This window comes from Globicephala melas, chromosome 2 (assembly GCF_963455315.2).
Source record: "Globicephala melas chromosome 2, mGloMel1.2, whole genome shotgun sequence".
Lineage (NCBI taxonomy): Eukaryota > Metazoa > Chordata > Mammalia > Artiodactyla > Delphinidae > Globicephala > Globicephala melas.
This window is the reverse complement of record NC_083315.2, coordinates 13,384,277-13,402,776: the sequence shown is the minus strand read 5'-3', so window position 1 is coordinate 13,402,776 and position 18,500 is coordinate 13,384,277. Positions and strand designations below refer to the sequence as shown.

The window sequence follows — 18,500 nt, the reverse complement described above, 5'->3', positions numbered from 1 at the left end:
CCTAAAACTTTTTTTTGAGAAAAATGAATAGTAAAGCCTAGAAAACCAAAGTTAGATATATATATATACTGTTAGACTACCTAGGATAAAGTTATATCATATTTAAGATTAACATAATGTTAACAGAAAAACTTTAGAACATGACACTGGCTTTGATTTAAGACCTCATGAAAAAGCAGTACAAATTAGTTTTTTTTAGTTTTGGAGGACATGCATTAGCCCACCAGCTTGTCAGTCACGCTTTGAAATTCAAGCTTAAAAAATGTATTGGGGACTTCCCTGGTGGCACAGCAGTTAAGAATCTGCCTGCCAATGCAGGGGACATGGGTTCAATCTCTGGTCTGGGAGGATCCCACATGCCACGGAGCAACTAAGCCCGTGCGCCACAACTACTGAGCGTGCGCTCTACAGCCTGCGAGCCACAACTACAGAGCCCGTGCTCCGCAACAAGAGAAGCCACCACAAAGAGAAGCCTGCGCACCACAACAAAGAGTAGCCCCCACTCGCCGCAACTAGAGAAAGCCCATGAGCAGCAACGAAGACCCAACGCAGCCAAAAATAAAATAAAATTAAATCTTTAGGGAAAAAAAGTATTGATTTACCACTGACATAATTAAAATTATATCCTCTTGTTGGATTGACCCCTTTATCGTTATGTAATACTCCTTCTCTGTCTCTTATGATAATCTTTGTTTTAAAGTTTACTTTGTCTGATATAAGTATAGTTACCCCAGCTTTCTTTTGGTTTCCATTTGTATAGAGTATCTTTTCCCATCCCTTCACTTTCAGTTTATGTGTGTCCTTATATCTGAAGTCAGTCTCTTGTAGTCAGTGTATTGATGGGCTAATGCATGTCCTCCAAAACTATAAAGAATTATAGTTGACCCTTGTACAACATGGGTTTGAACTGCATGGGTCCACTTACATGCAGATTTTTTTCAATAAATATGTACTATAGTACTACACGAAACACGGTTGAATCCACAGATGTGGAACTGGGGATACGGAGGCCTGACTATAAAGTTACATGCAAATTTTTCACTGTGTGAAGGGTTGGTGCCCCTAATCCCCATGTTGTTCAAGGGTCAACTGTAATACCAATCCTTCTCTAACTCTTCCAAAAAATAGAGAACACTTTCAAACTCATTTTACAAGGCCAGCATTACCCTGATACCAAAACCAGACAAGGAAGCCATAAGGAGAGAAAATTACAGGCCAAAATCCCAGGTGAACACAGATGCATTTTAAAATCCTCAAGAAAATATTAGCAAACCAAATTCATTAATACAGTAAAAGTATCATACACCACGGTCACGTGGAATTTATTCCAGGGATGCAACAATGGTTCAACATGTGCAAATCAATGTGATACACCAACATTAACAACATTGGTTTGTTAACAACATTAACAAAATGAAGGATAAAAATCATATAATCATCTCAGTAGATGCAGAAAAGGAATTTGACAGAATCCATAAATATCCATTTATGATAAAAACTCGCAAGAAAGTGAGTACAGAGGGAATGTACTTCAACATAATAAAGGTCATATATGACAAGCCCATAGCTAACATTATACTCAATGGTGGAAAGCTGAAAGCTTTTTCTTTAAGATCAAGAACAAGACAAGGATGCCAAGTCTTACCACTTTTATTCAACATAGTATGGAAAGTCCTAGCCAAAGCAAGTAGACAAGAAATAAAATGCATGCAAACCGGAAAATGCATGCAAACATGTAAAACTGTCACTTTTTGCAGATGATATATGATATAATATATAGAAAACCCTAAAGCCTCCACCAAAAGACTGTTAGCACTAGTAAATTCAGTAAAGTTTCAGGAAACAAAATCAATCAAAACAATCTGTTGTGTGGTTTTTTTTTTTTTTTTTTTTTGCAGTACGCGGGCCTCTCACTGTTGCAGCCTCTCCCGTTGCGGAGCACAGACTCCGGACGAGCAGGCTCAGCGGCCATGGCTCACGGGCCCAGCCGCTCTGCGGCATGTGGGATCTTCCCGGACAGGGGCACGAACCCGTGTCCCCTGCATCGGCAGGCAGACTCTCAACCACTGTGCCACCAGGGAAGCCCTGTTGTGTTTTTATGCACTAGTAATGAACTCTCACAAAAAGAAATTAAGAAAACAATCCCATTTACAAAAAAATAAAATACCTAGGAATAAATTTAACCAAGGAGGTGAAAGATCTGTATACTGAAAACCGTAAGACATTAATGAAAGAAACTGAAGAAGACACAAAAAAATGGAGAGACAGTCTGTGCTCATGGATTGGAAGAATATGTTAAAATGTCCATACTACCCAAAGCAATCTGCAGATTCAATACAGTTCAATGGTATTTTTCACAGAAATAGAAAAACAATCCTAAAATTAGAGTGGAACCACAAAGGACCCCCAATAGCCAAAGCAATCTTGAGAAAGAAGTACAAAACTGGAGCAAAGTACAAAACTGCTCCCTGATTTCAAATTATATTACACACCTACAGTAATCAAAACAGTATAGTATGAGACAACCTACTGAATGGGAGAAATGCAAATGATATTACTGATAAGAGATTAATATCCAATACATATAAATAGCTCATAAAACTCAACATCAAGAAAACAACCCAAGGGCTTCCCTGGTGGCACAGTGGTTAAGAGTCTGCCTGCCGATGCAGGGGACATGGGTTCGTGCCCCGGTCCGGGAGGATCCCACATGCTGCGGAGCGGCTGAGCTCGTGAGCCATGGCCGCTGAGCCTGCACGTCCGGAGCCTGTGCTCCGCAACGGGAGAGGCCACAGCAGTGAGAGGCCCGTGTACCGCAAAAACAAAACCAAAAACAAACAACCCGATTAAAAAATGGGGCAGAAGAACTGAACAGACATTTTTCCAGAGGAAATGCAGATTTTTCATATGCAGGCCAAGAGGCATATGAAAAGATGATCAACATAACTGATCATCAGGGAAATGCAAATGAAAACCACAATGAGATATCACCTAACACCTGTCAGAATGGCTATCATCAAAAAGAACACAAATAACAAATGTTGGTGAGTGTGTGGAGAAAAGGGAGCCCACATACAGTGCTGGTGGGAATGTAAACTGATGCAGCCACTGTGGAAAGCAGTATGGGGGGTTTTCAAAAAATTAAAAATAGAACTACCATATGACCCAGCAATTCCACTCCTGGGTACACATCTGAAAAAGACAAAAACACTAATTCGAAAGCTACATGCACCTCAATGTTCAGAGCAGCATTATTTACAATTGCCAAGATATGGAAACAAACTAAGTGCCCGTCAACAGATGAATAAAGATGTGGTATATCTATACCATGAAATACTACTCAGCTATAAAAAAAGAATGAAATTTTGCCATTTGCAGCAACATGGATGGATCTGAAGGATATTATGCTAAATGAACTAAGTCAAAGACAAATACTATATGATATCACTTATATGTGGAATCTAAAAGACACACCAAACTAGTGAATAAAACAAAAAAGAAGCAGACTCGCAGATATGGAGAATAAACTAGTGGTTACCAGTGGGGGAGTGGGCGGGCGGCAATAAAAGGGTGGAGGAGAGGGAGGCACACACTCCTGGGGGCAAGACAGGCTCGAGGATGTACTGCACAACGTAAGGAACCCAGCCAATATTGTGTAGTAACCGTAAATGGAAAAAACGAATGAAAAATTGTATGAAAAATAAAAAATAAATGGCCACCCCACCACCACCAAACAGTATGATACTGGCATAAAGTCAGATTATATGATCAATGGAAGAGAATAGAGATCACAGAAATAAACTCATTCATATACGGTCAATTGATTTATGACAAAGGAGCCAAGAATATACAATGGGGAAAGGACAGTCTCTTCAATAAATGGTGCTGAGAAAACTGGACAGGCATACGCAAAAGAATGAAACTGGACCACTATCTTACACCATACATAAAACTTAACCCAAAACAGATTAAAGACTTGAATGTAAGACCTGAAACCATAAAACTCCTGGAAGACAACATAGGCAGTAAGCTCCTTGACATCCCAGATTTGATCCACTGTTAAAAATCCACCAATTTTTCTCATTTCCTTTAGGAAGAAATCCAAGTTCCTATGCAAGGCATTTAAAGACTGGGTATCTGGCCCCTGCCTACCTCTCCACTTTTATTTCATCTTAATCTCTGCCTCCTATCCTAATGCTTCAGACATCTGAAACTACTGGCTGAACATGGAGGATGTTTCATATCACTGTGCCTTTTTGAATATTTTCCCTATGCTTAGAATACACTATTCTGCATTTTCTATCTAATAACTACTCCTACATTAAGAATAAGTTTCCTCTGTGAAGCCTTTCTAACTCCCAAGACACTAAAGTACTCCCTCTGCTATGCTTCCTCCATAACTATATACACTTTTATAAAAATTATTGCATTATATTGTGATGGCCTCTTTATATAACTGTTTCTTTGCATGGATTATAATCTCCTAAGGCTTAGGGACTATGCCTTTCCTGCATATATTCTCAATGCCTGGAGCACATTATTAAGTCAGTGAATAATTACTGAGTGAGTATTTTGGGAAAAAGTTGAAAAACCCAAAGGAAAAATAGAGGCGAAGCATACCAGGCCCCTTTGGAGGTAGGACAATAAATTCTATATGTATTATTAGAAGTGGATAACGCATACATGAGTGGAAAATGACAATAATTACGTATTTCTCTAGGATTGGTGATACTCAAAATGTAGATCTCTTGCTTAGTAAAGTTAGAATTCCACCAGAGACATTTTCATGTCTTAAGGGACATTTTAATTTATAGATTTATAGCTATTAACATTAAATGTGACCTCAAGGACCAACTGTTCTGTCTACAGGCAGAAATTTTTCTGCATTATCCTATTTGAGAAAAAATAACTGAAACAAAAGAAACCGAAGGGATTTTTAAAAAATCAGGACGTATGATAAAAGGATGTATTGGTAAATAGTACGGGGGAAGCTGGAAATTTGTAGTACTCTTTCCATGTTGTTCAACTATAATGCATCCAGTATTTGTCAAAGGTCATATTATTCAACAGAATGACACCTGATTCTTAGTTTAGTAACTGGAATCATGTATATACACTGGAATCTAACTAGCTTTCTTAAAGGGTAACACTTTTAGTAGTTACATTCCCTTAAAACAGCCTCATTTCAATGGTTTATCTATATGCTGTAATACTTAATAATATTTTAGAATTACAAGGGGTCACAGAGACAACCTAGCCCAACACCCTCTTTTTAAGATAGAAGAAACTGAAGCCTACAGAAGCCGAAAAGGCTTCTTCAGGTTCACTGGGCAATCAGCGATGGAGTTGGGATAAGATCTCAGGTTTCCCAATTTTAGCCCAGTAATCCATTCTGAGTTTTTAAAATTACAAATAAAAGTGTTAAGTTATCGCTGACAGTGAGCATATATATTGTATCATGCAATATCATAAAAACATATTTAGCCAAACTGCTGAAAGTGGGATACCTTTTAAATATTTCTACAAAATTAAGGTAGGATCATAATTTTAGACAGCATCACAGTCAGGACAATACTTGCAAATTCTTTTAATTAGTATAAATGTCATAATTTCCTTTCCAGTTTTATGTCATCTGATAGCAAAGTCCTAGTGTGAAAGGAAAATAAAAATAGAGTCAGTATGGCTCAGATAGCTCTCTTAAATGGAGCTGGGAGGCCATTAAGGAAGTATGACTTATGCAAGTCTCAGCCTGGATGGAATCTGACCTTTGGACCTGATGAAGTCATCCGGAACACCTGCCAGAAACTCAAGATACTTATAGGACCCTTACCCTAAAATAACTTGTGACAGTCTATCTACTTATCAGACCCCTACCCTAAAACAACTTGTGATCCCGGGACTTCCCTGGTGGTGCAGTGGTTAAGAATCTGCCTGTCAATGCAGGGGACCCGGGTTCGACCCCTGGTCCAGGAAGATCCCACATGCTGCAGAGCAACTAAGCCCATGCACCACAACTACCGAGCCCTCGTGCCACAACTACTGAAGCTCACACTCCTAGAGCCCATGCTCTGCAACAAGAGAAGCCACCGCAATGACAAGCCCATGCACTGCAAGTAAGAGTAGCCCCTGCTTGCCGCAACTAGAGAAAGCCCGGGCGCAGCAATGAAGACCCAACAACGCAGCCAAAAAAATAAAATAATATAAAAAAATAAATAAAAACAAAGTTGTGATCTCTTAAGGACAAATACTGTCTGACTCAGGTCAGAGTCAATCATAATTCTCACCAGGCAACTTTCAACACCCTCTGGCTTTTTGTTTTAATAAGCCCCTGACTCTTTTCCTCGGAACATTCTTTCAGAGTTACCAGAATCTGTGTCTCTTGATTTGTGATCCTTAAGACCCCAAATAAACACTTTTCTTATTTGCAGCCTCCTGCATTATTTTTTGGTTGACACTAGACACATACTAAGTACTCAGAAAACACTTGTTAAATTGACTGAAAGAATACCATAGGATAGTCTCGAGTATTAACCACTAACAAGGGAAGGCCTACGTAATTTGCAGAAGAGGGATACAGACAAGAATACAGCTAGGAAAAATAGGAATAGTTTATAAAATCATAGTAAGTTTTAAAAATATGTGTTATTTAGGTCTTTACTCATCTCTGCAAATTCAAGGAGACTTGAACTGACATCTAGAAAACCACAAACAAACCTATTAGAGCTTTTTAAGTGAAAATAAGAACTTAGATGAAGTGTGCACTGAAGAGCTGCTTCTTTGTGAAGGCTTTAAATTTTCGTGTTTTATCCAGATTTCCTTATGACCAGTGGTATATGTCTGTAAGGTGGTTCCCAGGATAAGGGAAATGGATGTGAAAAGTATAAAAACCAATCTCACACCAGGATCAAGTCATAAATGATACCTTCATACCCATACGTGTGCCACCATATATTTAAGTGCACTTTTAGATGGGGTAGTTTTAATTAGAATTTTTTATTGAAGTATCATTGATCTACAATGTTGTGTTAGTTTCAGGTACAGAGCACAGTGATTCAGTTATATATATACACATACATATATATGCACGTATGTACATATATATTCTTTTTAGATTCTTTTCCCATTTTTTCTTAACAGTTGTGATTTTTCTCTCACTGATGTGTATTTTCCTTACTCTCAAGAGAAAGCTATTCAACTGTCATATTTTCTTCATTCCTTATTCAGTCTTAAAAATTTATGGCTTCTGATATGCTTTCCACTTACATATAGACAATACCAGTCAATAGTATTTTTAGTTTGAACAATAATAAAACATCAAGTACTCTGTCCTTCCTTCATGTGTTTCCATACTTGAGAATAAAAATTAGACATAATAAATGTACCAGTAAATGAAAAGGTATGGAAAACTCCTTGATTACCTGAGCATACCTACCACTGTGCCTGACACATAGCAGGCTTATAATAATTATGTTGAATGAATGGCTGACTGACTAGCTGAGTGAATGTCGGAAATAAAGATTCCGGCCATTTTGACAGTGGCTGGAATTTGGCACTCAACAGTTCTTGCACGTAACCAAGCAGACTAGACTCGCTTTGCTAAGGGAGGGAAGAGTCAAGCTTCCGTTCAAAAGACAGTAATACTAAGAGCCGTTGGTACAGCCTTACACCAAAAACTAGGCTGGGGAGAAGAGAATGGGAGGAGCAACAGCTGGACAAGGGCTTTGGAGGCTTTCTTCTCACTGCTCGGTGCAGCTAAGTGTTCCAGTTCCACAGACATTATAGGTCCGTAACACTACCTGAGTAAGAGATTATTCAAATCTTTCGGGAAAGATCTGGCACCACACGATGGTAAATCAGATAAAGTTACCATCATTTGAAGTGAGGCTGTAAGTTAAGGACATATATTAAGGCCAATAATATTTAATAAATGTTAGCCGTGGGTTACTGAATTTCCAAACAGCCCTCCAGAGGGAGGTGAGGGTGAGGGAAGTCTGCTGTCTGCTTCCTACCAGCCTGGGCCACCATGCTGCTCCCCTCCAGCTTCCGCTTCCCACCCAGCTCCCAGGAGTGTCACAAACCTGCCCTTACTCATGGTTTCTATCGTGGTAAAATATACATAACATACGTTATGTCCCTATGGATTTGCTTACTTTGGATATTTTATATAAATGGAATCATACAATACGTGACCTTTAGTTTCTGGCTCATTTACTTATAATGTTTCAGTATTCATCCACATTGTGACATGTGTCAGTCCTTTTTATGGCTGAGTAATATTCCATTGTACATTTAGACCACATTTGTTTATCCATTAATTGATGGACATTTGGGCTGTTTCCACCTTTTGGCTATTGTGAATGGTGCTGCTATGAACATGCACATGCATGTATTTATTTGAGCTCTTGGTTTCAACTCCCTTGAGTATATACCTGTGAATGGAAGGGCCGGATCATACCGTAACTCTATGCTTAACTTTTTGAGGACCCACCAACCTGTTTTGCACAGCAGCTGAACCATTTTACATACTTTCCAGTAATTTATGAGGATTTCATTTTCTCCATATCCTTGCCAACATTTGTTATTTTCATTTTCCCCTCTTTTTCATACGGCCATGCTTACAGGGTGTGAGTGGTATCTCACTGTGATTTTGATTTGCATTTCCCTAATGATTAATGATGTTGAGCATCGTTTCACATGCTTATTGGCCATCAGTATATCTCCTCTGCCCATCTTTGAATTGGGCTGTTTTTTGTTGTTGCTGAGTTTTAGGAGTCCTTTATATATTCTGTGTATTAATCTCTTATCAGATATATGATTTGCAAATATTTTCTCCCATTCTGTTCCATCTTCACTCTTGATAGTGTCCTTTGATATACAGAAGTTTCTAATTTTGATAAGTCCAATTTATCTATATTTTCTTTTGTTGTTGTGCTTTTGGTGTCACATCCAAGAAATCTTGCCAAATTCAATACCATAAAGCTTTCCCCATGTTTTCTTCTAAGAGTTTCATAGTTTTAGCTCTTGCATTTATGTCTTTGATCCATTTTGAGTTGGTTTTTCTATATGGTGTAAAACAAAGGTCCAACTTCATTCTTTTCAATATGGATATCCAGTTTTCCCAACACCATTTGTGGAAAGACTGTCCTTTCTCCATTGGACAGTCCTGGCACTCTTGTTGAAAATCATTTGACATATATGCAAGGGATATTTTTTTACTCTATTCTATTCCATTGATATATATGTCTGTCTTTATGGCAGTCCCACACTGTTTTTTTTTTTTTTTTTTTTTATGCTGTACGCGGGCCTTTCACTGTTGTGGCCTCCCCCGCTGTGGAGCACAGGCTCCGGACGCGCAGGCTCAGCGGCCATGGCTCACGGGCCCAGCCGCTCCGCGGCACGTGGGATCTTCCCGGACCGGGGCACAAACCCGTGTCCCCTGCATCGGCAGGCGGACTCTCAACCACTGCGCCACCAGGGAAGCCCCCCACACTGTTTTGATTACTATAGTTTTGTAGTAAGTTTTGAAATCAGGAAATATGAGTCCTCCAATTTAGTTATTTTCGAGATTGTTTCGGCTATTTGGAGTCCCTTGAGATTCCATTCTGATGGGGATGCACTGAACCTGTAGATTGCTTTGAGTAGTATTCACGTCTAACAGTAGCAAGCCTTCCAATCCATGAACACAAGATGCCTCTCAATTTATTTTTCTTTAGTTTCTTTCACCAATGATTTGTAGTTTTCAGTGTACTTCATTCATCTTTAAAATGAAGCTCAAAGCCACTTTGTCCAGTCAGTACCACTTGCTTACTGGAGGTCACAGTTTCCTCCCTCCCCCACCGTCTGCCTTGGGTTTACATAAATTGTAATGAGATATGCTTTTTCCCATTTGACACTAAGTTTTCAAGATTTACCTGTATTGATACATACAGTTCTAGTTCATTTGTTTAAACTGCTATGTAGTATTAGTTCCTAGGGCTGCCATAAAACATTACACTACAAGCTGGGTGGCTTAAACATTTATTCCCTCATAGTTCAGGAGGCTAGCAGTCCAAAGTCAAGGTGTTGGTAAGGTTGGTTCTTTCTGGAGGCTCTGTGGGAGAATCCGTTCCACACCTCTCTCCAGCTTCTGGTGGTCGCCAGTAATCTCGATGTTCCTTGGCTCGTACCTGTATCACTCCAATCTCTCCTGTGTGTTTCTGTGTATCTTCACCTTTTATAAGGACAGCAGTTATTGGATTCAGGGCCTGTCTTAATCCAGTACGACCTCATATTAACTAAGACCCTCTTCCTGAATAAGATCATATCCTGAAGTTCTGGGTAGACATGAATAGTGCCCTTTTTGGGAGGGCACTATTCACTATACATTAAATGACTATAATATGTAATTCATTTATCTATTCATTCCCCTTGTTGATGGACATTTAGGTTGTTTCCAATTCTTCACTATTAGAATGCTGCAATGAATATCTTTTTTCTTTCATAATTGAGATTTTATTGGTTGCTTTGAGGATCAGTACACAGACATTTCAATTTGTACACAATTCTCAACATACGTACCAAAAATCTAAAAAATCATGTAGTTGTGATTCTTTTCTGAACAGTTATTCCAGTGACTTTCCAGCTTAAAATTTGGAGGCAAATTTTCCTTCACAGGATATCAAGTACCAATATCTTCAAATATTGATATGCTGTTACATCGTAAGTGCCACTAATTCGCAATTTAATATCATATACACTACATACTCAAATTGTCAATCGTTCACAGCGCATTAACAGTTACTAGAAGAACTGGACTACCACGACCAAAGATGTTAACAGAGTGCACAAAATTCTGCCCAGGAGAGCCAAGATCAAGGGGTGAGTGGTTTGCTTTAGGTAACAATTCTACCAAAAACAACGTGGGAAGAGTAGTAATTTAAAGTGTTTAAGACATTAAATGCACAACTGACTATGCTTTGTATTATAGGATATAAAAGCTACCCCACCATCTGTGGAATGTTAAGCTCACACCCAAGACAATCAAAGCCTCCCATATTCAATATCCCACTATTTTCTGGTTGTACCAAAAAATAAACAACCAGCAAGTGATATCACCTCTTAAAAAAAAGCATTTACACTTAAAAAATGGGATGAGGTGGGATTCCCTCCTTTTTAAAAATGTTTCTAGAACTACTAAAAAACTTGCATTTACAAAATAGTTGACAAAAATATTCCTCTGGATTGTACAAGAAGGGAGACAGGGACCAGTGATAGGACCAGGTGCGTGGTATTAATCAGACTTGGCTTCTTTCTCTCCTGCTTCATCAGAGGCTGGGCTCTCCTGGTTTTTAGTTTCTCCATTTTCTGCAGGTAAGTCTTCTTTAGTCTCTTGGTTAGCCACTTCAGCCTGTTTTCCCTTTGCTCCCCCTTTCCCTTTTATCTGCACTTTTTTGTCTGAAGATTTATCCTTTCCTGCCGCCTTTTTTGGCTTCGTTTCCACTTTTGCAGGACTCGGTGTAGCTGACAACCTCACCCATCTCCTCTTGGGCTCCTCCTTCGCTGCCCCCTCCTTGGAGCTGACCTTCCTCTTGGGCATCGTGGCGGCGGGGCTGGCGCCTGCCGGGTACCTATGGGCCGCGGCACGCCAAGAGCCTTCGCAAAGCTGGGCTGCCTGGCCGCTGCTGCTCCTCCCGCCAATGAATATCCTTTAAATGACTCTTTACCTACTTGTGTGTTTACTGATTCCTGACAATAGGATGTGGGTATCTTCAAATTTGCAATTAGGTATCACTAAACTTTTCTCCAAAGTAATTGTATTAATTCACTTTCCCATCAAAAGCAATGGAGATTTGGGACTTCCCTGGTGGTCCAGTGGTAGAGAATCCACCTTCCAACCCAGGGGACACGGGTTCAATCCCCAGTCAGGGAACTAAGATCCCACATGCTGACGGGCAACTAAGCCCACGCGCCACAACTACTGAGCTCGCGCCCAACAACTAGAGAACCCACATGCCACAAACTACAGATCCCACGCGCCCTGGAACCTGCGCACCACAACTAGAGAGAGAAAACCCGCACGCCACAACTAGAGAGAAACCCCAGCGCCAAAATGAAGAGACCGTGCGCCACAACAAAAGATCCCGAATGCCTCAATGAAGATCCAATGTGCCGCAATTAAGACCCAACGCAGCCAAGAAGCAAATAAAAAAAATATTTTTTAAAAAGCAATGGAAATTTCCCATGTTTCCTCCACATAGTTGGCAACATCTAAATTTTTTTTTTTTTTTTTTTGCAGTACGCAGGCCTCTCACTGCTGTGGCCTCTCCCATTGCAGAGCACAGGTTCCGGACGTGCAGGCTCAGGGGCCATGGCTCACGGGCCCAGCCGCTCCGCGGCATGTGGGATCTTCCCAGACTGGGGCACGAACCCGTGTCCCCTTTATCAGCAGGCGGACTCTCATCCACTGTGCCACCAGGGAAGCCCGGCAACATCTAAATTTTAACTTTGCCAGATGTATTAGCTTGTTATTACAAAACAAACAACTGAAAATCTCAGTATATAAAACAACAGGCATTTATTTATCACATGAGTCTGTGGGACACTCAGAGATGGCTGATCTAGGCTGGGCTAGCCCCGGCGGATTGCCTATATTACATGTTTCCAAGTTGGTATTACTATCATACTCATTTAACAGAGCAGAAACTTTTAAAGCAAACCTCAGGGATTAGAAAATGACTTTTTAAAACTCAATACCTAACATTTTTAGGAAATTTTTGTATCTACGTTCATATGTAACAGTGATCTCTTCCTTTTCATAATACATATTTAATTTTGAAATTAAGATTTACATTAGCCTCATAAAAGAACTTGGGGAGATTTTCCTCTACAAATATTAGAATACCTATATAAGACAGAGGTTATCTGGTCCTTGAAAGTGTGGTATTTGTGCATTTTTTCGCCATGTAAATTTAGGTTATGTTGTTAGATGCATAAAGATTATAAGGGTCAGAGTTCTGAATTTTTCTTTCTCTTTACTTGCCATCTTTCAGTGACACTGTGTTTTAGATGTTTCTCTAATAACACGTGGCCACATTTTGTATTAGTTTTTCAATTTGAGAATACTACTTTCATGTATTGTGATTACTGAAATATTTGGATTTATTCTTTATCTTATGCTTTTGTATCTTCTTTTATGTATCTTTTATTCTCTCTTTTCCTATATTCTATTTTTCTTACTGTGTTTTTCTCCACCTATTGGTTTGAAAATTGTACATACTATAGTTTTACCCCTATATTTAAAAAATAATCATTGACAAAGTCTAATTAGTATCTCTATCCTCCTCCCACTCAATACAAGGACGCTAAGGATGCTAAAATGTTTCTGATTTCCTTCTCCCATCTTCTAAGTTTTACTGTCATACTGTTTTTAAACCCCTCCAAATTAGTCATCATCATTACAATAATTTCTTTTACAGTCAGTGCTTAAGATTTATCAACATGCTTACTTTTTTCTGAGTTACAACTTTTTCTTGCTGCCCTCTCCTTCCTCCTGTATTCAATTTTCTTCTTGCTGAGGTATACCCTTTATTTGCCTTCAAAGTGAGGGTCTGTCAATGGCAAATTGATAAGTCTTAATTTTCCTGAAAATATCTTTATTTTATTCTCAACTAATACTTTAACAAGGTATAAAATGCTACATTGACAATTATTTTCTCTAAGCAATTTGAAGATATTTTTCTATCTTTTTCTGATACCTTTTGTTTCAGATGGGAAGGTAATTGTTAGTATAACTGGTGTTCTTTAATTTTTGCTCTACAATTGGTTTTAAATTTTCTATTTGCTTTAATGCTGAACAGTTTCTCTATGGTTTGTTTAAATGTGGATTGTTTTTATTTATCCTGTTCAGGATACTGTGCACTTCTTAAATATGAGGACTTGCCTTTCTTGCCAATTCTGGAAAATCTCAACCATTATTTTATGGTAATATTGCATCTCCCATTCGCTTCTTCTAAACTGTCATTAGACAGATATATGCTGTACTTTCTCATTCTATCTCCCATGTCTCCTAAGCATTCTCATATTTTCCTTCCTTATCTCTTGGTTCTGTATTCTGGGTGATTTGACCAGATCATCTTCCAATTCACTAATTCTCATTTCAGTAGTTTAATCCAACCATTAAAGAAAAAAAAAAATCAATGAACATTTCATTTATAGTTCTTTTTTTTTTCTCTTATCCTGTCATGTTCTTTCATTAAGGTTTTATTCCTTCTTTTCTCTCTTTAATTGTTTATTTTAAAATGATTATTTTTATGGCATCTTTCAGATTAGGTTTCTTATCTCCTGTTCTTAGAAGGACAATTTTCCTCTTTGTTGCATCTGTTGACTATCCTCACAGTTTATATTTATATTGTGAGCACATCTTCACTGAGGTTTTTGATTTTTTTAAAAAATACTTCCTTAACAGGAGCTCCCAAAGCCCTAAGTTTTGTGGTAGAGAACAGTTTTTGCATTGGCTTCTGTCAGGGTCCTAAGGGTTTTAATAGCTCTGGACCACTGAATTTTTCTCATTCTTTCACAAAACAGTAGCCCTTTGAGACTAGGCTTTATGCAGGGGGCCCAATTCCAGCTGCCTGTGGACCCAAAGGCACAATTTTTGCTTCAAGTAAGTATTAAAACCCCAGGCACCAAGGCTTATATTCTGTGGTGTCATTTCCTGCTTTTGACTATGGTTTTGAGCTGTTGCTGGCCTTAAAACAAAACTGGATTTCCCTTTTATTCCTTTAATCAAGGCTATGATTATTTTTTTTGTTCGTAACACTTAATCTTATATTGGAAGGGCAGGGCTCATTCATACCAGCTCCATCTTTTATGCTGCTAGAAATCTGCCAAGGGAGCCTTACTGAGGGCTAATCTATATTTACTCTTAAGTTAATAACCTAATATTCACTTTATCCATGTCTATATAACATGTGTAGATACCACAGTTAGTCTATGATTTCTGAGTGCTATGAGGGAATCTAGAATTCACTTGTAAGATATAACAACTAGAAAATAATTTGAAGTAGAGCAGCCAATTATAGAAGCAAAGAAAAACAAAGGTCTAAGGGAAAAACAATACGAAATAGCATGTATAAGCACAAAAGCTCATGTTCTCACAACCTAGATTTCATAAATGCTTTTTATGAAATCTGCCACGTGTGTTTTACCTCTCTGAAACATTCCACTCTCTCACTTCCGATTTTAATCCACCGTAATCTTCTGGCTCTCCTTACCCTGGGAATATTCCTTTGGTGGTTCTGATTTTTCCATATGTCCCCTAGATGTTTTTCCTCTACATGCTTCCCTGGATTTAGGTATCAAATGTACACCAAGGTCTCTAATAGTTACACCTCTAATTTTCACCTCTTAAATTCTACATTATTGGACTTCTCGGGTGATCCAGTGGTAAAGAATCCGCCTTACAATGCAGGGGACTTGGGTTCAATCCCTGGTCGGGAAACTAAGATCCCACGTGCTGCGGGGCAACTAAGCCCGCATGCGACAACTACTGAGCTTGCGCGCCTCAACGAGAGAGCCCGCGTGCCGCAAACTTCAGAGCCCACGCACTCTGGAGCCTGCATGCCACAAACAGAGAGAGAAAACTCGCACGCCACAACTAGAGAGAAACCCGCGAGCCACAACTAGAGAGGAGCCCGAGCGCCGCAACGAAGAGACCACGCGCCACAAAGAGGCCGCGCGCAGCAACGAAAAGGCCACGTGCCGCAACTAAGACCCAATGCAGCCAAAAAAAACCCCACCAATCTACATTATCGCTGAATGTTTCCTTCCACTGGCATCATAAACTTGGCATGTCTCAAACTGATTATATATCTTCCTTTCTCCCAAACTGTCATGTCCTAACTGTGCTCTTTGTTATCTCTGTTAATGGCATCTGCCTCTTCCAACCACCCACTAGGCATTTTTAGTCTCCCAGCACCACCCTTGCTGTATAGCCAATCAATCAGTTGATAATCTTGAAGATTCAGGAAGATTCACACAGTCTCTCCTCCAGTCTCTACTTTCCCTGCTAGCTACCTAATTCAGGGCTTCATTATCTCTTACTTAGCCTACGGCAATAACTTTCCAGTTAGTCCTTCTCCTCTCTTTGACCTTTTACATAATTACAGTCAAACATTTCTGTGACACAGACTTTAAAATATCACTGCACTACTTACAAAATATGACTTAAACATCTTAATCTCACATTCAAGAACTATGACTTGGCTGCAACCCACTTTTATAAACTTATTTCCCTTTACCATTTCACGCATCCTTTGCAGTTAAACTACATTACTCACTGTGCCTGGTAATATGTTCTGAAGAGTCTCCTCGCAAGAGTGCTTTATATCACGCAAGTTCCTGTCTGTGGAATGTTTCTCCCTACCCCACTTCCAAATCCTTCATAATGCCTTTGTTTTTGTCCTAGGTGGAAGTAATCTTGCCATCTGCTGGACTGTAAAAGTTCTTTAACCTTCTCACAAAGCTGTTACAGTAAACCTCAAAATATGCTTATTTAGGTCTCTGTCTTACCTTTTCAACTGGATAATATAGTGGTAGTGGCTAACAGCATGGATTCTCAAGCTGGTGAAGTAGGTTTGAATCATGGTTTTGTCACTTATTAGCTAACTAATTTGGAAAAAGTTATTTTACCTCTCTGTACCTCAGTTTTCTCCTGTGTAAAATGAAGAAAATAGTGTAGACCACATGGTGTTGCTGTGAGGACTGAGTTATATATAAAGTTCATAGAACAGTATTAGACACATGGTAGCCACTTAATAAATGCTATCTAATATTAAGGACAAAATTGGGCACGTCTTATTTATCATTGTATCACCCATTCACATTATTTCCCACATAGCAGGCAGTCAGCAAGTTTTTTTTTTTAATTGGAAAAAATTATAACCAATAGAATACTAGGTAGTTCAAGGCACTATACACTCAAATATAAGATTAAGTGGTACAGAAATAGTGCTATAAGAACTCAGATAAGGGAAGTAAGATGAGTAAGAAAATACTCTAGGAAAGAGTGACTCCCCAGTGAAATTGTATTTGAAAAGTTCTAATCAGAGAGAAGCAAACAGGATGAACTGATAGGATAATAGTTAAGAAACTGTTAGCAGTCATGAGGCCATGAGATACTGGACGAGGATGGTTAGCACTGAGGGATTTCAAAGGGAGGGATAGAAACAGAGAGAGAAAACAAAGCCAGAATAAACTGGGTTTATAAAAACAGGAAGAAGTAAAAACAAATAAAAAAACCAACAAACTCAGTTGCATTTCTGTACACTAATAATGAACAATCTGAAAAGGAAATTACGAAACAATCCTTTTATAATAGCATCAAAAAGGATAAAATACTTAGGAATTAACCAAAGAGGTGAAAGACATGTACAATAAAAGCTACAAAACATTGCTGAAAGGAATTAAAGACATAAATAAATAGAAAGACATCCCATGTTCATGGACTAAAAGACAATATCGTTAGATATGAGTTCTACCCAAAGCAATCTACAGATTCAAAAAAATCTCCACCAAGGGCTTTCCTGGTGGCTCAGTGGTTAAGAATCTACCTCCTGGGATTCCCTGGTGGCGCAGTGGTTGAGAGTCCGCCTGCCGATGCAGGGGACACGGGTTCGTGCCCCGGTCCGGGAGGATCCCACATGCCGTGGAGTGGCTGGGCCCGTGAGCCATGGCTGCTGAGCCTGCGCGTCCGGAGCCTGTGCTCCGCAACGGGAGAGGCCACAACAGTGAGAGGCCCGCATGCCACAAAAAAAAAAAGAAAAAAAAAAAAAAAAAGAATCCACCTCCCAATGCAGGAGACACGGGTTCAAGCCCTGGTCCGGGAAGATCCCACATGCCATGGAGCAACTAAGCCCGTGCACCACAACTACTGAGCCTGCGCTCTGGAGCCCACAAGCCACAACTACTGAGCCCGCATGCCACAACTACTGAAGCCCATGTGTCTAGAGCCCGTGCTCTGCAACAGGACAAGAAACCACAATGAGAAGCCCGCACACCGCAATGAAAAGTAGCCCTCGCTGGCTGCAACTAGAGAGAGCCTGCGCGCAGCAACGAAGACCCAACACAGCCAAAAATAAAAATAAATAAAAAATAAATAAATTTAGAAAGAAAGAAAGAAAGATATATTCAAAATAGGTAAATCCACAAAATGGATTGGAGACAAAATGAAGATTACTGGTTGCTATAGGCTGGTGGGGACAGGGGTAGGGAATAGGGAGCAACTGCCTAATGGGTACAGAGTTTCCTTTTGGGGTGATGAAGTGTTTTGGTGCTAAACAGAGGTGGTTGTACAACAATGTGAATGTAAATGCTACTGAAGAGTTCACTTTTAAAAGGTTAATTTTATGTTATATGAATTTCTCCTCAATTAAAAAAAATTGTTTAAAAAACCCACATTGGTATACCACCCACTAGAAGAGCTAAAATGAAAAAAAGACATAAATACCAACTGTGGGCAGGGA

The 18,500-nt window shown here is 39.3% G+C and overlaps 1 protein-coding gene and 1 pseudogene across 1 annotated transcript in view; both read right to left on the bottom strand.

Moving 5' to 3' along the window:
• Positions 1–18,500, bottom strand: part of DNAJC1 (DnaJ heat shock protein family (Hsp40) member C1) — a 207,602-nt gene that overhangs the window by 48,160 nt on the left and 140,942 nt on the right. The gene's annotated exons all lie outside the window — the stretch shown is intronic.
• LOC115842289 (non-histone chromosomal protein HMG-14 pseudogene) lies at positions 10,911–12,138 on the bottom strand (annotated as a pseudogene).